The sequence below is a fragment of the Coenobita brevimanus genome, chromosome 62, assembly GCF_032717465.1.
Source record: "Coenobita brevimanus isolate Jiangsu-jjx chromosome 62, ASM3271746v2, whole genome shotgun sequence".
Lineage (NCBI taxonomy): Eukaryota > Metazoa > Arthropoda > Malacostraca > Decapoda > Coenobitidae > Coenobita > Coenobita brevimanus.
Genome location: NC_137015.1, coordinates 22,565,545 through 22,586,277, shown reverse-complemented (window position 1 = coordinate 22,586,277; position 20,733 = coordinate 22,565,545). Strand labels below are relative to the sequence as shown.

The following is a 20,733-nucleotide window of genomic DNA, read 5'->3' as shown; positions in this document are numbered from 1 at the left end:
ACAAATGTGGGCGATTGTTTGTGTGTATGCGCCAACGCAAGATCGTGCTAGAAGAGTGAGAGAAGAGTTCTGGACAGATGTGGAAGTGTGCATGGAAAAGTTTGGAAGGAATGAGAGAGTGTTTTTGATTGGTGATATGAATGGTAAAGTTGGGAATGTGAAGGTGGATGGAATAGTTGGTGAGTGGGGTGTGCCTGCTGAGATAGATGAGAATGGGAGTGCGTTAGTGGACATTTGTGCTGGGAGGGGGTTGATGATAGCCAATACCCTCTTTAGGCATAAAATGATCCACAGGTATACATGGCGAGTGATGAGAAGGATGGGTGGTGAACTGAATGAAAGGAAGGCAATGATTGATTATGTGTGTGTGGATGAAAGGATGCGAAGATGTGTAAAGGATGCAAGAGTGTATAGAGGTTGGGGGAGTGGACTTTCTGACCACTACTTGGTGGTGGCCAGAATTAGGATGCAAGTAAGATGGAGGAATAGAAGAAGGGAAAGACGAGAGGAAGGAGTAGTTGCAAGGAGAGTGGAAAGGTTACAAGAGGATGAGAAAAAGGCAGAGTATAAGAGAGAAGTGGAGGAACGATTGGGCAAATATGAATTGGAGCAGATGGGAGACGTGGAAGGTATGTGTAAGATATTTACAGAAGAAATATGTGCAGCATGTGATGTGGTGTGTGGAAGGAAGAGAAGACGGAGGGGGGTGCAAGGAACAGCGTGGTGGACTGAAGAGGTGAAACAGGCTGTGGCACAAAAGAAGAAAGCATACAATGAATGGATGAGGAATAGGGGCGTGGAAGAAGTTGAGAGGCGGAAGAGAGAGTTATATGTGGAAAGGAAGAGAGAGGCGAAAAGATTAGTAAGAGACAGTAAGAAGAGAGTGGATGAGGAATTTGGAAGGAATTTGAGTGTAAAGTGGAGGGACTGTAAGAAAATGTTCTGGAGAGAAGTGAAAAGAGTAAGACAGGGTGGAAGTGAAGTTAGCAGGGGAGTGAAAGATAAAAATGGTAGATTACTAGTGGAGAAGGCAGAAAAAGTGAGCAGATGGAGAGAACACTTTAAGGAATTGTTGAACGTAGAGGATGGAAGTAATGCGAGTATAAGTGGCTGGGGAATGGCTGGGAGAAGGAGGGAGGTGAGAAGACAGGAAGAAATCAGTAGGATAGAAGTTGTGGAAGCAATGAAGAAAGTTAAATCGGGGAAAGCCCCAGGAATTGATGGAGTGTGTGGTGAAATGCTGAAGCACGGGGGAGAGATAGTAGTAGAATGGATGTGGAAGATGTGCAGATTGGCCTGGGAGGAAGGTAGAGTCCCGGAGGATTGGAAGTCAGGTATAATTATTCCCTTGTACAAAGGAAAAGGGGAAAAAGAAGTGTGTGGTAATCATAGGGGCATTTGTCTTCTTAGTATAATAGGAAAAGTGTATGGTAGGATACTTATAGACAGAGTTAGAGAAAGAACAGAGAAATTAGTTGGAGAAGAACAGGGAGGCTTTAGGAAGGGAAGAGGTTGTGTAGATCAGATATTCATTCTTAGATCTTTAGTGGAAAAGTTTCTAGAGAAGGGAAAGAAGTTGTATGCGGCTTTCATGGATTTGGAGAAAGCATATGACAGGGTGGATAGACAAGGATTGTGGAAAGTGTTAAGAATATATGGAGTAGATGGGAAGTTGCTGAATGCTGTGAAGAGTATGTACGATGGTGCGAAGGCTGCAGTGCGTGTGGATGGTGAACTAAGTGAATTTTTCTCTTTGAAAGTTGGTTTGAAACAGGGATGTGTCATGTCTCCATGGTTGTTCAATCTGTACATGGATGGGGTAATAAAAGAGGTACAAGGTAGGGTAGTGAATGTTGGAGTGGCCCTGGTGAGAGAGGATAGTGTTTGGAAACTCCCTGTACTGCTGTTTGCAGATGATACTGTGTTGTTGAGTGAAGACGAAGGGGAGCTGCAAGGCTTGGTGGATGAGTTTGAGAGAGTGTGTAAGAAACGGAACCTAAAGGTGAATGTAGGGAAGAGTAAAGTGATGGTCTTTGAGAGAGGTGAAGTTAGTGAATGTACAGCGAGGTTGGATGGTGAGGAATTGGAAAATGTGAGTACGTTTAAGTATTTGGGTAGTGTGATGAGTAAGGATGGAGGTTTGGAGGGTGAAGTGCTTGAAAGGGTACAGCAGGGAAGAAAGGTTGCTGGTTCCTTGAAAGCAGTGATAAGAAACAGGGAAGTGAGCATGGAAGTGAAAAAGTTACTACATGACAGTATTGTGATACCAACTCTAACGTACAGAAGTGAAGCTTGGACATTGTTGGAAGGACACAAGTCAAGAGTGAGAGCAGTGGAAATGAGTTATTTAAGAGGAGCCTGTGGAGTCACGTGGAGAGACAGGCTGACGAATGAGGATATAAAGGAGCGTTGTGGTGTGGATGTGGATGTGATAGGAAGCGTTATGAGGAACACACTGAGGTGGTTTGGCCATGTGGAGAGGATGGAGGGTGAAAGACTGACGAAGAGAGTGTATATGAGTGAGGTGGAGGGGGGAAGAGGGAGGGGGAGGCCGAGGATGAGATGGAGGGATGGGGTGGAGAGGTATATGAGAGAGGGGGGTGTGAGTTGGGAGCAGGGCAGTGAAATGGCGGGGGACAGGGCGACTTGGAGGCGATTTGTTTGTGGCCACCCCAAACGGGATTGAGGCGTCTGGCAATAGATAGATAGATAGATAGATAGTTAATTTCTCTGTATGGGCCCTCAAATTTTGGGGATAATTAATTGTCTCGTATGACTGATACTATAGAGCACAGTCTAAGTAGTATACAGTCGTCTCACACTTGGTTCAAATTTTGGAGCAGTCCGTGCATGACGTCACGGGGTCCTGCAGCTGTCAGTTGGCTCGGGGCAGCGGAGGGGGTAAGATGTGTCCCTTCAGTCTCTTCTCACTCGTGCAGGAATTTCAGACATGCGGCATTTGAAAACATGCCAGTTTAAATCTGGAATAATTTCCGAAGCTAAAGAGGTCAAAATTAGATTCAAAAGTTTACCTTTATCAAAGAAAATTAAAGATTATAAAGTTTTATAAGACGATGAGTGACGTTTGAAGATTATTATCCAACCACTGTGTACACGTACGTCCGCATGTTATGATATAATACATGCTTGCATTTACTTCAAATGTCACTCATCGTTTTATTAAACTATATAATCAACTTTAATTTTCTTTGATAATGGTAAACTTTTAAAGCTAACTTTGACCTCTTTGGCTTTGGAAATTATTCCATATTTAAAATGGCTGCTTATATTGCAAGCAGATTACAAATATAAGTATTAAAATAAGAAGAGCTGTAGATTTACCATGCTCCTCAGTGTTGCATATACCAATGAGCAGCCTTAATTCAAACGTTTCTTGGCTCTAGCCAGTGCAGCTGAGTGAACAGGGTATACTTGTCACACTTGAGTTATCCCTTTACTTTTCGTTTTCTATGGAAGGCCATCTGACGTCATCCACATGACGTCATCCACCTGCCATGAGACGACTGTATATTACTTAGACTGTGCCATAGACAACGTCTCCTAAGCTGATAGGCGAGGCTCTTGCCTATCTATTAAATGCCTCCATCATTTCTTCCTTGGACGTTGTTAATTGTTTTTTGACTCTTTTATGTATGTCCTGGAAATCACGTAAACGGAGGTTAATCATTTTCACTGTATATGGGCAGACTGTCACCTTCTAGGAGCTCATATGGTAGTTTTTTATCTGTCCCATATATAATGAAATGTGATGTGTTATCTATGGATTTATTTATAGATCTATTAATTGAGGCTTCTACTCTTGGAATCCAATAATCCCAGCTTGCATAATTTTCATTAAGAATGTGTTAGCACATCTAATACTTTTTGTTTTGTCTCTTTACTAAACCCATTAGATGCTGGATGATAGGCTAAAACGTTAACCTTTTTGATGTTGTATTGTTTACATACTTCTTGTAAGATATCAGAATTAAATTCTCCTCCATTATCACTTATTAGTACCTTTGGGGTAGTAAAGCGGCATATTACATTATCTATTATCGCCTTTGCTACTGTCTCTGCTGTTTTTTTTTTTTTTTTTAATTGGGGCTAAATTTACGTAACAGGAAAAATGATCCGATGCTACGAATAGGTGTTGGTTATTACTCGTATTGTATGATAATGGCATCTTGAGTAAATCAACAGCGACAACGTCCCATGGTTGATGTGGTACAGGGTAATTACCCATCGGTGCAGGTGAAATTGGGTATTCTTTGTGTTTTGCACATGATTCGCATCTGTCTATATGATTGTTTATATCTTTTCGTAATGATGGCCAGTAATATAACAACTGGGCTTGTTTGAATGTCCTATCCTTTCCAGGATGTCCTGCATGTGGGCTATCGTGTATCATTCGTAATACTCGTGGTATCATGTCATTAGGTACTACCAATTGTTTTTTATATTTTCGGTGTTTTGGTTGTCCTGGGTTGATCTAGTTCAAGGCATTAATGATTATTGTGAATAGTTCTAGTGGTACATGTAGTTTGGGTAATTGTATGTCATCTCCACTTTCTAACTTGTATATAACTTTAGACCATGTTGAATCATGTCTTTGTGCTTTTGCGACTTCATCGTGGTTTGCAATGTCTCCTTTGAGATCTAATGCCGCGACCAGAATTGTTTTCGGGTTCCTAGATAATGCGTCGGCTACTAGATTCATTTTGCCTTGTATATAATGAATATGTACTATTGCGGCCAGGAGTTCTTAGCCACCCTCGTCCAACCAACCCGTGTATGTGGCAGCGTCGCATTCACGAGCACAGAAGTTGCCTTCGATGCATTTCCGCCGAAAAATATTCCTTCAGCTTTGGGCTTGTACTAATGGATAAAGCAATAGTAATATTTACTTTTAAGGTTTGACTCTGATAACACAAATATATCATACTGATTATTTAATAACTCGTTTCTCGTATAGACCCAAGCAAGTGATAAATATGTATATATTTGGTTCCACTTCACGACTTCCTGTAGGTTTGAACCAGCGAACACAAAGAGAACAAGTTCGAAGCATTCATTTGTTACCAGGAGAGAGAGAGAGAGAGTAGCGGGTGCCTATGAATTTTAGAGGAATGAGGTGAAGTGAGGTGCTCAACACAGTTAAACAGGGATTTTTCCTTTCGTTTCGGTTGGCTTTCTATGCCTAAATGACTAATGAAGGTAAATTATGAAATATAATAACTGGATGACGAAGTGGTAATAGGGTCCGGTCAATGGATGTTTGGTGCAAGGTGTGAGGTGGTAAGCCTAATTCCAGGTAACAATCGCTGTTAAAAGTTGGATAGTTTAGGTCCCATTTACTGTAAATATCTCCATGTATGTTTACAGTACGTGTATGCCCCTATGGACCTATTTTCACCCCATGAATATTTTCATCGATGGACATTTTCACCACTCGGAACAAAATCCCCCACGAACTTATTTCCTTACTGACTTTTTTTTTTTTTTTTTCAAAGACTCCTACTTTTCTACGTAACCTATTTTCCCACGAACTAATTTTCCCCATTGATGTATTTTCTCCCCACGGACCAATTTTTGCGTCGACCTTGAATCTCTTCATTGATGCAAGTTTCCTACATGGTCGTATACCCATGGATGTATTTTTCCCAGTGAACCTATTTTCCCCATTTACCTGTTATCCGACGTGGTTATATCACCCACTGATGCGTGCAGTTGAAACACAGACCTCTTAACCAACAGACGTATTGCACGATGGACCTGTTGTAACCCAGTGGATATATATACCTACTTCAGCATGATTCCAGAATAATATCCCCTGTGCACCGATTTTCCCAACTCGGACATTAACTCAAATCATCTAATCCCAGTGGCCTGTTTTCCCACAATCCGTTCATCCATCTACACACCCACCCATCAACGCACATACCCACAACGTTACTCTATACAGTATGTCTCAAAAGTAGGACGACACAAACCCGGATCTTGCCTTGTCCTACAGGTAGCCCCATCACCCACCCCACTTAAACAATGCACGAACCCCACTCCACCCTACTTAACCAGCCCAACAACCCTTTCCCTCCCTCTCGCCCACCCACTCCACCTAATCCGCCTGTGAAACAACCAGCCTATACTAACCAATGCATCCACCCAGTCACCAACCTACCAACCTACATACCATGCTCCACAAGTCAGATGACTCAATTCAACACACACACACACACACACACACACACACACACACACACACACACAGGCGGGGTGGATTTCCTTACACGAAAGATGAGTCTCACCGCTTAACTCAGTCCGTCAGTAGAAAATAGTACCGGGTATTCTTTACAGGGAGTTTATCAGGCCGTAGATAAGGGGCTTCATTCCGGCTACATACGCATGATTTTATGCGATATGAGTAAATAAGGTGCTCGAGCTAAACAGGGAATTTTTCCTTTGGCTGACGACGAAGGAGTTTATTTATCCCAGGATAACGTCTCGTCGGACAAAATGAAAGATGGGTTTTGTTCTTGGTAACGCCAGTTGACTTTGTCAAATAATTTGGCAGGCCGCGTAACTTCTGTTAAATGCCTTATGTTCGCATTTTTTTTTTCTCTCTCTGGTGGTTGGCACCTGGAGATTTTTGTCAAACTCATGAGTATTTTTCTCATTAACTGGATATCTCTCGCTGGACAGAGAGGCAAATTGCTTTCTTAAGCACAGCTTTTTGTTAAATCAACAGCATTTATCTCCTAATTCATTATTCCTCCAACAGCAGCCCTTTAAAAAAAAAATTATCACAAAGCAAGGCAAGTTCTAGTGACTGATGGAAGAAATATTCAAACTGTGGCCTGTTTTCAATGGATCACAGGAATCCAGGGTTTCTCATCCCTTGCATTTCCCTGCGCCAGTCTGTCTCCACCTCATTATTCCAAAATTCACAGGGGCCCACCGTACACGCTCTCCCTCTCTCTCTCTCTCTCTCTCTCTCTCTCTCTCTCTCTCCTGGTAACAAATGAATGCTTCGAACTTGTTCTCTTTGTGTTCGCTGGTTCAAACCTACAGGAAGTCGTGAAGTGGAACCAAATATATACATATTTATCACTTGCTTGGGTCTATACGAGAAACAAGTTATTAAATAATCAGTATGATATATTTGTGTTATCAGAGTTAAACCTTAAAAGTAAATATTACTATTGCTTTATCCATTAGTACAAGCCCAAAGCTGAAGGAATATTTTTCGACAGAAATGCATCGAAGGCAACTTCTGTGCTCGTGAATGCGACGCTGCCACATACACGGGTTGGTTGGACGAGGGTGGCTAAGAACTCCTGACAGCATTAGTACATTGTTGTTTTCGACTGTACATTTCCATCTTGCTATCCTCCCAGAGAGGAGTTTTTCTTTAAACATACCCACTAGCGGTTTCTGGTCAGTGAATAAGTGTATTTCGTAACCATATACCAAATCTCGAAACTTTTTTAATGCAAAAACCACTGCAAGTGCCTCTAAGTCTGTAGTGCAATAATTTTTCTCTGCACCTTTTATTTGTCTGCTGGCAAATGCAATTGGTTGATTCTGTCCTCTTTTATCTTCTTGCATCAGTACAGCCCCTAATCCTTTAACTGATGCGTCTGTACAGATAATAAATGGTTTTGTGAAATCCGGATATGCCAAACAAGGTGCATTTGTTAGTTTATTTTTTAATTTGTTAAATGCTTGTTTTTGTTCTTCCCATTGGAATCCGTCTATACTGATAGTGTCCTCTATTTGTGGAAAAGGCAGCGTATTTACGTGACTCCTGATCTACAGGAATTTGATAATAACCACTTAGCAAATCGATCGTGGAAAATACATTATTTTCTGGTCCAATATTCTGTAGGATGTCGCTTAGCAATGGCATAGGAAATCTGTCTGGGATTGTGTGATTGTTTAGTTTATGGTAATCTACTACTGCACTTATTTCTCCATTTCGTTTGGGCACGAAGAATAATGGGGCATTCCACGGGGAGACTGATGGCTCATTAATTCCAAATTTTAACATTTCATCGACATACTGATTTGCGAGTGTACGCTGAGATTGTGGGATTCGGTAGGCAGGTACGAAAAATGGTGGTGTATCTGGGTGCACATTAATCTTGTGATTAATCAAGTTAGTACACCCTAATTGTTCTCCGGGCAATGCTACGGTGTCCCAGTGTTTTTCCAACAGAGTTAACAAATCATTTTCTTCATCAGATTCACCTGAGTAAATTAAATTCTCTTTTATGCTTTCTCAATCCGTAGATTTTATCTCACTTGTCACTCCAGTTAAAACTATTTTCATTACAGGGGCGGGACATTTTTCAATATTAACTATACAAGTCCCCTTTTTAACTGTACTTCCCCATGCATGTGATTAATTATGAATATCTGCGTTTGCCCTTCGTCGTTCATCTGACATAATGCGTTTTCTACTGACAATACTTTACATAATTTTTCTAAGACAAGAACAGTAATATTCCGTAATTTGCTCTTTATGGTAACTTTCATATAGGAGTTAGGTGGTATAACTAAATCATTGGTGAGGTGGGCGGGAAAAACTGATAAATCAGTACCGTTACCTGGGTTTCTAGTCCTGGAGGCTGGGGGGGGGGAGTGGATCTGTACACTCGTTTGTTTGTGTATGTTTGTTTAAGCTTTTAATATTACCAATTCTTTTTGGTTCTGTTTTACTAGTCGGTGAGGACACTGATGGTATTTCCTCTATGAATTCATTATCAAAGTCTACAGTATTCCATTCATTTGTGGGAGTAAAGTTATTTTCTCCGTTCTCATGCATCTTAAGCCCAGTAACATATGAGCTTTAATTGCTAAGTTTTCAACGATATAGAAAAATGCAGAGATTGGTCTTGTAGTCTCTGTGAAACTAATGTTTAACCGTATCATACCTTTTACTGTGATTTGTTTGCCATCTACTGTATATAAGTCTAAATCAGATTCTTCCAGAAAAGTTACTTTCTTCTTATTTCTAAAAATTCTGTTTATTTCTTCTTGTATTATTAAGTTCACTGGAGAGTATGTGTCTAAAAATAGGGAAACGTTTTGATCCTCACATACAGCTGGTATCAAGATACACTCATTTCCCAACATGCCTCCTATGTGAATTTTAGACTTGCTTTTCTTTACGTTTGTTCGTTTTTTGTCGTGACTTGGTTTTCCTCCGATTTGAAAATAGACACTAAATTTTTCTACTGTTTTGCAGTTACTGGTCCAATGCCCTTGGCACCGATGATGCCTACAGTAGTGACCAAATCCTCGTGTCTTTTGTCTATCCTCTTTTGTTTTGATAAAGCATTCATGCTTTGTGTGTCCTGGTTTTGCACAGTAATGACACAGACTGGATCTATCTCCTGACTGTGATCTGCGAGATGACTTCCCATATATAGTGGTGTCTGTGGCACAAGATCTGCTTGGACTGCGCGAAAACTTATGAAACTGCCTGAAGCCTGGTGTTTGTGATCATTGCCTCGATGCGTTTGGTTGTTTGCTCTGCCTGCTTTCGGGTCGCCATCGATTTTTTTCTCTGTTTGGGGTAGTTGTAGCTGTTTTCACAGCTGATACTGTCTCAGGCACTCTCATTCTACTAGAATGTGATTGAGTTTCGATCACACCTGCTTTGCTACACTGCATCTCTACCTCATTCATTAAATCTAGTAAGCACATACCTGTGGTGTACGCGATCGTCTTGGCGATCTTAAGGGTCCTGTCAGGTAATTTACACAAGGCAGCTACATAACCAATGATGTCCACAACGAGGTCTGGGGACATCTTTCCATCTCCTGCTATCCAGTTTGAGTATTCTAAGGTAGCTAATAATGTTCTTTTGATGGTGGAGACATCAGCAGTTATTTCACTGAGCACATGATTTGTAGTGTGCTCCCTTGCAAGATATACAATCTTACGTAATTCCGGGATTATACCTGGCAAAAAGTTCATACCCCCAGAAAATTTCTTCAAAAATTCAGTTTTAAATTCATCATATGTCTTAGCTCGGAGAAGCTTATCTGACTTTAGCAAGTCTCCTGCTGGGCACCTTTCCTGATTAATCCAAGAGGAAAAAATAGCAATTTTCTCTTGTTTATCTGTTATGTGCCTTCTTACAAAGATCTGTGCACACTGATTGACCAATGAAATGACATCAAAGCAATCTTTTTCTGTGCCAGGGAATTTCGAGGCAGTTTTATCCTCATAGTAGATGTAAACATGAGGTGGGGTTGTTTGATCCGTGGTGTTCATTTTCACTGGTTGCACTGTTAATTTAACTTGGACTTGTTTATCGTTATATGAGGGAATAGTGGAATAGGTTTTCCCTGAACTATGAACTCTGTTAAGTATATTTTCATAGATATGCAAGTCAGAGACAAAGTTCTTACTCGCTACATCAGAGGGGGTTTGCCAATCATCATCATTATCATCTAGAATTGAGGTATTAGTTTTTTTATCTTTAGTTTGCGGTGAATTTTGTAGGGTGGGTGTGTTGCCCTGGTGCTCTCCTAATTGTGTATCCGCAGTGGGCGCTAACTGTGTATCATCTGGTACTAACACGGGTGGAGGTGAAAATATTCCTGTCCTATCACTCAGCTAAAAAGAATTCATGTTGCTAAGGTAAGGTGTTATGAAATACATCTTTGTTTATGTCCTAACTAAATAGATAAGTAAATGAATTGTAATAAATGACAGATAGTGAGTGTAAAAGTGTATATATAAAAATAAGTAAAGGGGGTGATTGTACCTAATTTAAGCACTGAAAAGAAATGAGTAAGTATAATTACACCCACTTGATAAAGATGGTCAATCGGAGTGGCGTGTCGAAAGCAGCTGTCGATCTCGGAAGATAAATGCAGTGTTGAATGAAGATCTCCTCTCGATAATTCTAGGGCTGTGTTGATGGATGATATTACTTAGGAAATTCCATGGCCTGATTCCAGTGTTGATTGTAGTGGTTAACAGCTGTAGTCATAAGCGAACCTCACAACAGAACGCGAATTCCCACTCAATACTGTGGAAATAAATGAGTATGAGTAGGAGCATGAGTAACGAGTAGTGGGTGAGAAGTGCCTGGTGTCAGTCACACGTTGATTGGCGTGGCATCGTCTCAGCGAACACGCATGGTGACGTCGTCTCAGCAGAAACACATGGTGATGTCGGCTTCCCACACTGGTAGCTGTGGTGAGTAACTGAGTAGCGATGAGTAACCTGAGTGAGGAAAGGTAAGATGCGTTATAAATGTGGCTCTGGTGTTTGCCGCGTCGTCTTGACCTCTGCATCAGTGGTGGAGATAGGGGGGTGGTAGGAAAGAGCATTGGGGATCTAGTACTTGTTGCTTTGTTCTTGCTTTTCATTTACTTTTTTTTTTCTTGCTGATACATGAAGTTGCGTGAAGATTATAGAGTTGTCTTGTAGACTTGTTATTTGTAGTTAATTGTAGAGCTTGTTGATCCTCACTTGTAACTCGTCGTTGCTACTTTTTGCTCGTAGGCTTGTAGGCTCGTAGACTCGTTCTTCTTATTGTATACTCGCTTGTGGTTACTTGATCGTAAAATTTTAGTTTCTTGATATTATAGAATTAGCTGTAGAACTGGAGCTGATCTTGGTTACAGTTTCGCCTGCTTTTGTAGAAATGATGGTTCGTAGGAGTAGAGTCGATCGTTACTGCCACCATTTATTGTAGAAACTTCGTAGCCACCATATATATGTATGTAACTCTTTAGTCTTATAATATTTAACCCTTTGAGTTTTGGTTAAAGTTATTTTGGTAATCAAAGAGCAGGAGGAGTTAAAGATGAATACAGGCAGTTGATCTTGATTTATTATCTTTAAAGAAAGTCTAAGCTGAGCAGCGTATGTGTTACACAGGGACTTAATATACTAACTAATTCTAGTCGGACCCCTCTTTTTATCTGATCTCTCCTCTACCTGCCGGTTCTATGGCCAGCCCCTTTCTGAGATCTGATTCCTACATTCTCGTTTAGCAGGTGTCGTGTCACGTGGGCTATACTGTTGTGAAGCTTCTAGAACACTGTATGTCTGTGTGTATGTACAGCTTCCGGTGCATAGAATGAGAGGGCAAAAGAAGGAGTATGTATAGTCGTGAGTAAAAGATGGAAAAAGAGCATAAGAGAGTATGGATCAGTTGGGTCAAGGATTGTGTGGGTAAGATTGAAAGTTGGAATACAAATGTGGGCGATTGTATGCGTGTATGCTCCAATGCAAGATCATGCAAGCAGAGTGAGAGAAGAGTTCTTGACAAATGTGGAAGTGTGCATGGAAAAGTTTGGAAGGAATGAGAGAGTGTTTCTGATCGGTGATATGAATGGTAAAGTAGGGAATGTGAAGGTGGATGGAATAGTTGGTGAGTGGGGTGTGCCTGCTGAGATAGATGAGAAAATGGCAGTGAGTTAGTGGACATTTGTGCTGGGAGGGGGTTGGTGATAGCCAATACCCTCTTCAGGCATAAAATGATACACAGGTAGGCCTATACATGGCGAGTGATGAGAAGGGTGGGTGGCGAACTGAATGAAAGGAAGGCAATGATTGATTATGTGTGCGTGGATGAAAGGATGCGAAGATGTGTAATGGATGCAAGAGCTTATAGAGGTTGGGGGAGTGGACTTTCTGACCACTACTTGGTAGTGGACAGAATCAAGATTCAAATAAGATGGAGAAATAGAAGAAGGGAAGGACAGGAAGAAGGAGTATCTGCAAGGAGAGTGAAAAGGTTACAAGAGGATGAGAAAAAGGCAGAGTTTAAGAGAGAAGTAGAGGACCGATTGGGCAAATATGAACTGGAGCAGATGGGGGACGTGGAAGGTGTGTGCAGGATATTCACAGAAGAAATATGTGCAGCATGTGATGTGGTATGTGGGATGAAGAGAAGACAGAGGGGGGTGCAAGGAACAGCGTGATGGAATGAAGAGGTGAGACAGGCTGTGGCACAGAAGAAGAAAGCATACAATGAATGGATGAGAAATAGGGGTGTGGAAGAAGTTGAGAGGCGGAAGAGAGAGTTATATGTAGAAAGAGAGTGGTGAAAAGATTAGTAAGAGAGAGTAAGAAGAGAGTGGATGAGGAATTTGGAAGGAATTTGAGTGTGTGTGGAGGGACTGTAACAAAATGTTCTGGAAAGAGGTGAAGAGAGTAAGACAGGGTGGAAGTGAAGTTATCAGGGAAGTGAAAGATAAAAATGGTAGATTACTAGTGGAGAAGGGAGAAAAAGTGAGCAGATGGAGAGAACACTTTAAGGAACTGTTGAACATAGATGATGGAAGTAATGCAAGAATAAGTGGCTGGGGAATGGTTGGGAGAAGGAGGGAGGTGAGAAGACAGGAACAAATTAGTAGGATAGAAGTTGTGGAAGCAATGAAGAAAGTTAAATCGGGGAAAGCCCCAGGAATTCATGGAGTGTATGGTGAAATGCTGAAGCATGGGGGAGAGATAGTAGTAGAATGGATGTGGAAAACGTGCAGATTGGCTTGGGAGAAAGGTAGAGTCCCAGAGGATTGGAAGTCAGGTATAATTATTCCCTTGTACAAAGGAAAAGGGGAAAAAGAAGTGTGTGGTAATCATAGGGGCATTTGTCTTCTTAGTATAATAGGAAAAGTGTATGGTAGGATACTTATTGACAGAGTTAGAGAAAGAACAGAGGAATTAGTTGGAGAAGAACAGGGAGGCTTTAGGAATGGAAGAGGTTGTGTAGATCAGATATTCATTCTTAGATCTTTAGTGGAAAAGTTTCTAGAGAAGGGAAAGAAGTTGTATGTGGCTTTCATGGATTTGGAGAAAGCATATGACAGGGTGGATAGACAAGGATTGTGGAAATTGTTAAGAATATATGGAGTAGATGGGAAGTTGTTGAATACTGTGAAGAGTATGTATGATGGTGCTAAGGCTGCAGTGTGTGTGGATGGTGAACTGAGTGAATTTTTCTCTTTGAAAGTTGGGTTGAAACAGGGATGTGTCGTGTCTTCATGGTTGTTCAATCTGTATGTGGATGGGATAATAAAAGAGGTACAAGGTAGGGTACTGGATGTTGGAGTGGCCCTGGTGAGAGAGGGTAGTGTTTGGAAACTCCCTGTAATGCTGTTTGCAGATGATACAGTGTTGTTGAGTGAAGACTAAGGGGAGCTGCAGGGCTTGGTGGATGAGTTTGGGAGAGTGTGTAAGAAACGGAATCTAAAGGTGAATGTAGGGAAGGGTAAAGTGATGGTCTTTGAGAGAGGTGAAGTCAGTGAATGTACAGTGAGGTTGGATGGTGAGGAATTGGAAAATGTGAGTACGTTTAAGTACCTGGGTAGTGTGATGAGTAAGGATGGAGGTTTGGACGGTGAAGTGCTTGAAAGAGTACAGCAGGGAAGAAAGGTTGCTGGTTCCTTGAAATCAGTGATAAGAAACAGGGAAGTGAGCATGGAAGTGAAAAAGTTACTACATGACAGTATTATGATACCAACTCTAACGTATGGAAGTGAAGCATGAACGTTGTTGGAAGGACACAAGTCAAGAGTGAGAGCAGTGGAAATGAGTTATTTAAGAGGAGTCTGTGGAGTCACATGGAGAGACAGGCTGACAAATGAGGATATAAAGGAGCATTGTGATGTGGATGTGGATGTGTTAGGAAGCGTTAGAAGGAATACACTGCGGTGGTTTGGCCATGTGGAGAGGATGGAGGGTGAAAGACTGACGAAGAGAGTGTATGTGTGTTGGAGGGGGGGAGAGAGAGGGGGAGGCCGAGGATGAAATGGAGGGATGGGGTGGAGAGGTATATGAGAGAGGGGGGTGTGAGTTGGGAGCAGGGCAGTGAAATGGCGAGGGACAGGGCGACGTAGAGGCGATTTGTTTGTGGCCACCCCAAATGGGATTGAGGCATCTGGCAATATATGTATATATATATATATATATATATATATATATATATATATATATATATATGTATATGTTTAGAGAGAGAGAGAGAGAGCCTCTGTGGTACAGTGGTAAAGTGTGCGTTTTCGTACATTGGAGAGCGAGGATTCGTGCCCCGCCAGGGCAATAAACTTTGGAAGTGTTCTCCCAGCCATGTAGCCTACTCCTTTGGCGGACACCAGGGGTGCTGTGGTTGAACCAGTGTCGCATACTGTAAAGTATGTTTGCACCCAGTTGGCTTGCGTGGGTTGATTACACTTGGTTCACAGACTACACACACATCCAAAGCCACTACAACACTACAATCACATTTACAAGCACTTCCCACCCTACATACAATCTCTACCAGACAGCCTAAGCCACTTGGTAGAGATACATAGGCTGTATCGTCCCTGCTTTGGTAGGGATAGGACGGTCCTGCAGTGAACCTCAACGGCTGATGATGATGATGATGATGATGATATATATATATATATATATATATATATATATATATATATATATATATATATATATATATATATATATATATAGGCTATATGGCATTGTCCTCCCAGGCTACCCCCGCCTCCCCTGCCTGTGGTGGGTGGTCAATGGGGGTTCCACCTTGCCTATAACGTGGCCGGGTAAATGGCTGCCAATATACAAACTTTCGCGTTCCTGGGTTGAAAACTGTGGCTGTACATAATGGCTTTGCCGGGACTCCCTGGGACCACCCCCACCCTGGGTGGATCCACCAGTCCTATAATATGTTAATGTGCAAACTTCCATGCTCTTCAGCTAATAACTTAGGCCATGTATAACGATTTTGACCGAGACCACCGGGGTCCCTGCACCGCTGTGGGATCTGGTCCTTGGGGGTCCCATAATGCTTATAACATGGGGTGAATGAAGCTCTTCCATTATGAAAAATATTCGTGCTCGTAAGTAAAAAGTGTCCATGTCTAAGAGCTTTAGATGGGGCACCCGAGCAGCGCCGCTTCCGTGGGAGGCGGCGCTCGGAGGTCCCACCTAGTCTGAAAGCTGGCCCGGGGTAAGTCTGCCATTGTGCAAAACTTGGTTTTCCTAACACTCCTCCTAAAGGCCTGAACTCGATTCTTAAAAAAAAAAAAAAAAAAAAAAATACAGTGACTCACTGAGTGAGGGAGTAACGCAGACAGACACAATTTTTGGCTGCACCTTGGGTGCGGGAAAAAAATCCACTATCTTACTAGTTCCCTTTTTTCTCTTTAATCTTCCTTCCTTACATTTTCTTCAGTTCTCAGTTCTGTGCATCTGCTTGCAATTGATTTTATGCAACAACAGCTTCTTTTCCATCATTCTATCTTCCCTATCTACAGTACTGTTCTCTTCTCTTTCTTGCTCCCTCTCATTAACTCCACTTCTTACCTTTCACCCTCTTCTGTTCCCCTACCACAGAGTGGAGGTAAACTGTATTCCCTCAGTTTCTGTCTTCTTTTTTCTTTCTATCCAAAAACTTTTCAGGGTGGTGGCATTCCTTTATTTCTTCTCCAATATGCGTCAAGGATAACGCAATTGTTCCTTGGGCCAATACGCTCAGACACCGTTTTTTTTTTTTTTTTTTTTTTTTTTTTTGGGGGGGAGGATCATTTGAATAAGTGAAACGCAAAATGTGGAGTCCTACTGTATGTTCTTGTATGTTCATTAAAATCATGGCCAGTTGCTCAGGTGTCGATGTGCTGTACCTGTGAGGAAACCATCCTGCATTCCCCTGGGAGTATTGGCACTCTTTATTAGTAACAGCATAAACACTCAAACTCCTGTGACGTGATTCTCCTTTGAATTAAATTGTCTTGCCTAAAGTCGAACAGAATGGTAGACTTGTTTGCATCCAGATTATTCGTATCGTGTTCACTTATCTATCTCTGTGCCTTTATCATTCTTTCTTATTCTCTCTCCCACCTCACATTTTCTCAATTTTTCATCATTTTCGATCCCCTCCTTGCGGCTAGATCTCATACATCGTTAAAACCGTGTGGGAGCACATCATCACCTCGCTGTGTGCACCTGTTGTATGTACTGTATTCTGCCTTCCAAAAGCTCTCGTCATTTCTTACTTTTTTTTTACTCTTTACATTCCAACGTAAACCATTCTTTTGTCTTTCTTTCTGGCTCCATATTTCTTCTTTAGTCCCTCTTATTCAAGTCCTTCCACTTCTTACCTTGCAAACTCTTCTGTTTCTTCCTACATTTGCTCTTTACTTCAGCCTCTTTTTCCATCTCCCGTATCTTCCGCGTTGTGCTGTACAACATCACAAGTATTTAAAATATTTAACAAAATGTATGGAGATGTAAGAATGGCAGTGCACCAAAAACCACTGGAACAAGGTCGAGGCAGGAACATGTAAACCATTCCTACATTTTTTATGGCATTATTTTGTGCAATGCATACCTTGTTAATAATTACGAGTACACAGTTATTATGAAACTCTTCCGATGTACTTATGCTATACCATAATGGCACATACTGAGATTTAAAAAAAAAATAATAATAATAGGCCTAAGGATGTGATTACAAGTTTTTCCTGCCCTGACCTTTGGAGAAAAAAGAAACACCGATGTGGGACTGTGTTTTGACGTTTCGCCTCACGGCCTCCTCAGAATACAATTGCTGAATATACGCCACGTCTCCTGTATATATACCCGAAGGCAATGGGGGTGAGGTATTGGCTAGGAGTGGTAGGGGGGGGCGGTAGTGTCTTATTGATTATTAAAAAATCTGAGTATGAAAGCTCCAAAAGTTTTCGGAATACTTTGTTCACGAGAGCGTCGTACTGGTGAAGGTATTGATGAATTCTCTGCTTAACCCGCTCCAGTTCGAAAAGTCTCTCTAGCAGCATAAAATAATTCTGGAGAAAATAACGAGAAGGAGCACTGACAGAGCGCAACAGTCTCGCTTCAGGATCGGTCTATGACCGACCTTTTAACTTAGCTCTGTAACTTTGGCCTTTGACCATTTGCTTTCAGACTTGATATACTTCATCCTTGCGTGACCATGAGCGCTTCCAAGATTGGTTCAGATTGGATCAGTATAAGTTGTTCTTCCCCTGTGACCTTTATCTTTGTTCTATTGTGCTCAGAAATGAATACTCTAATTCATGGCCAACTCTAAATCCTCCCACCAAGTTTATTCCAAACTGAACAACAACGTTTTGAGTTAAAGGGTCGATAGTTTTATACTGCCCTGTCACCTTAAATTTCAACCGATTGTTCTCAAAATTGAAACATCGCGTTTTGCACACCCTTTACCCTTCTACCAAGTTTGGCCAAAATCGGATCAAAACCGTAAAAGCTGACCCACAGTATTCCAGACCTGTTTCCTTTGATCTATTTCGGACAATGTCTACCGTGCTTCCCACCCAGTGGAGAACAGAAACTATCTCTCTATTGCCAGACGCCTCAATCCCGTTTGGGGTGGCCACAAACAAATCGCCTCCAAGTCGCCCTGTCCCCCGCCATTTCACTGCCCTGCTCCCAACTCACACACCCCCTCTCTCAAATACCTCTCCACCCCATCCCTCCATCTCATCCTCGACTTCCCCCTCGCTCTTCCCCCCTCCACCTCACTCACATACACTCTCTTCGTCAATCTTTCACCCTCCATCCTCTCCACATGGCCAAACCACCTCAGTGTGTTCCTCATAACGCTTCCTAGCACATCCACATCCTCACCACAACGCTCCTTTATATCCTCATTCGTCAGCCTGTCTCTCCATGTGACTCCACAGGCTCCTTTTAAATAACTCATTTCCACTGCTCTCACTCTTGACTTGTGTCCTTCCAACAACGTCCAAGCTTCACTTCCATACGTTAGAGTTGGTATAACAATACTGTCATGTAGTAACTTTTTCACTTCCATGCTCACTTCCCTGTTTCTTATCACTGCTTTCAAAGAACCAGCAACCTTTCTTCCCTGCTGTACCCTTTCAAGCACTTCACCCTCCAAACCTCCATCCTTACTCATCACACTACCCAAGTGCTTAAACGTACTCACATTTTCCAATTCCTCACCATCCAACCTCGCTGTACATTCACTGACTTCACCTCTCTCAAAGAACAGAAACCCATTGTGAAAAAACCAAGGTGATTAGTTTTGCCATTTTAGAGACAGAGGGGTTAAGAAAGAAGAAGAAGAAGAAGAAGAAGAAGATGATGATGATGATGATGATGATGAAGAAAGAAAAGGAATAAAATGAAAATGGAAATTGAGATTTTTATAGCTTATGTTATAGCGTGATAGCGTTACGTTTTAGCTATTTTAGGAAATGGTTTAATTAAAGCAAAGCATGAAGATTAAGGGTAGATGCATAGATATAAATATACCTACACTAGATGCCGCATCGCCCATTCTTCAGTACAGCGCCGATGGGTCTGCATGGCCTCCATCTTTGAACGGTCCAGCTTGTAATAGTGGCGCTTGTTTTAGAGTGAATTCAGACTATGAAAATGAATGTAACTTTGCTATTTGTTGTCCAATTTTGTTAAACTTAGGCTTAAACAAGAGAAAATTAAATAAAGATTGTACATAATCGGATGTTCATAATAAAGGATACATTATAGCCGTATAGCTAGTATTTAGACGACCAAATAGATCTAAGTCTCTGCAGGGTTATTATTTCTGGCATAACAGAATAACTGAAGAATTATGTTCTGCACTTGACCATGTGTATATTCTAAGTTTTACTCTCTATAAAACTTAAAACCATTAGGACCTAGCTGGTAGCTGATTAAAAAATAATAATTTTCACACATGTTGAGCATACCTTATATCACTTAGGTAAACTCTCACAAGTATACAAGAAACCATTTGGCTTGTCACTCAGTGTAGAGTCATCCGTACACAGAAGAAAGAGGAAAGAGAGACAAGAGGAAGGAAGGAAAAATAGAAGGAGGGCTTACAAGTCACAGGTTATAAAAAATGTACATTTTAATTTGTTGCACTGTCATAATGCAGAAGGAAAAAATAAAAAAACATAATTCCACATGAATAGAAAATACAATACATAAAGGGAAAAAATACACATTTAATTACACGTCAATAGAAAATGCAGTGCATAAAGCAAAATAATTACACACAGAATTACACATGCACATAAAACACAATGCATTAGGCAAAAAAATACACATAGAACTACACATGCATAGAAAACACAATGCATAAGGTAAAAAAATTACACACAACTACACATGCATAGAAAACGCAATGCATAAGGCAAAAAAATTACACACAGAATTACACATGCATAGAAAACACAATGCATAAGGCAAAATAATTACACATAGAACTACACATGCATAGAAAATACAGTGCATAAGGCAAAAAAATTACACACATAATTACACATCAGAATATACAATGCATAAGGGAAAAAAGTTACACATGCATAAAACCTTCTCTCCTCACAGCTGTTTCCCAAACTTTTATCAGCTCAGGATCTCTAGGAAACCTATTCAGATAAAAGGCAAAAAAATTTGCATTAAGTTTAACTGCATACAATCTATTTTCTTCAGTTGTTTTTTTTTGTGGTAAATGTATTACTCTGTTGGAATCTAATTCATGGAGGTAAATTTTTACAAATTGCCAATACACCTCCAAGGTTGTGCAGTATATTTTTCTGGACTTACTCTAACCAAACCTAACCTAACCTAACCTGCTGCAGTGGAATGCTTACCTTAGGCTGCGGCCACACCGAGCTCGACGAGCGGGGAGGTAGCGTCAAGCGATGAGCGGCGAGGTAAGCGTCAACGCGATGCATGTCCAGATAC

General features: G+C 41.2%; 1 protein-coding gene across 1 annotated transcript in view; it reads left to right on the top strand.

The window, feature by feature from the left end:
• LOC145404003 (uncharacterized) overlaps positions 1 to 20,733 on the top strand; it is a 364,619-nt gene that overhangs the window by 309,589 nt on the left and 34,297 nt on the right. The window lies entirely within an intron of this gene.